Source organism: Octopus bimaculoides, chromosome 14, assembly GCF_001194135.2.
Source record: "Octopus bimaculoides isolate UCB-OBI-ISO-001 chromosome 14, ASM119413v2, whole genome shotgun sequence".
NCBI classification, from domain to species: domain Eukaryota; kingdom Metazoa; phylum Mollusca; class Cephalopoda; order Octopoda; family Octopodidae; genus Octopus; species Octopus bimaculoides.
This window is the reverse complement of record NC_068994.1, coordinates 31,423,851-31,424,929: the sequence shown is the minus strand read 5'-3', so window position 1 is coordinate 31,424,929 and position 1,079 is coordinate 31,423,851. Positions and strand designations below refer to the sequence as shown.

The 1,079-nt window shown below is 31.0% G+C and overlaps 1 protein-coding gene across 1 annotated transcript in view; it reads left to right on the top strand.

Moving 5' to 3' along the window:
- Window positions 1–1,079, top strand: part of LOC106874059 (gastrula zinc finger protein XlCGF8.2DB) — a 9,435-nt gene that overhangs the window by 1,017 nt on the left and 7,339 nt on the right. The window lies entirely within an intron of this gene.

Here is a 1,079-nt window from a genome sequence, read left to right as displayed (position 1 = left end):
TATATATATATATATATATATATATGTATGTGTGTGTATGTATATATGTAGTATTTTATACACATTCTCTCCCTCGCATGCATGCACACACACGCACACATATAGTTATAATTTCCTTTTTGTGTATGTTTCCTTTTCTCTACATTATCTGAGCGCGTGTAAGCGCGTGAGCGTACACACACACTCACACATACCCGTGTATATATGTATGTATGCATTCATATATGTATCTTTTTGTGTGTATGTACATACATACATACATATATGTATGTATATTTCTGTATTGTTTTTGTATGTGTTATAATGATGTAAGTGTATAAGACCAGTGCACGCTTGTTATGGCTCAAAATAGTTTATTTTTTATTTATTTATTTATATGTGATGTGTACGGTACCTTATATCAATACCAAATGTAAATGTTTTTCGATTTATACGTTTGATGACGAGAAAATCGTGACATATGGACAAAAATGGAAGAAACTATTGAAGCTAGGTTGTACCAGCACCAGTCCTCCCACCGGAAACTTAATTTATTGTGTAAAATCTCCACGGTTGTATGGTTCGTTTCAATCAATCGTTGCATTATCTGAATGCGTGCAAACTAAAATTGAAACTAAACATGGTTAAATCAACCATTCTGAGAATCAAAAACTTTAATTCTTGCAATCATATCGCTTTAATTTTAAAAAAATAATAATAATTTCAAACAATAGATTGGCATTAATTTCTACGAGAAAATGGCATCTTCATAATTACATTACAACGTTAGTAACATAGTTGAAACGTCGAAGGAAAAGCAGATAACAGAGCAGTTCCATGTAGTTTCGATTCCTGGTGACAACCGCATTTCGTGTACGTTGCTAAAGTTTGTAATGCTGAAGTTTATAATGTCAAATCCCATTTGTCTCGTTGTCTCCAGAAATTCTTCTTAGAGAAATTAATCGAAATCTCAGCAAGCAGATGTCAGCAAATGATAAATTAGAGAACAAATTAGCAGCTTTCTACATGTTTTTCTCTTTTCCTCAATTTATTTTTAAAGACTAATTTCTCATATATATATATATATATATATATATATA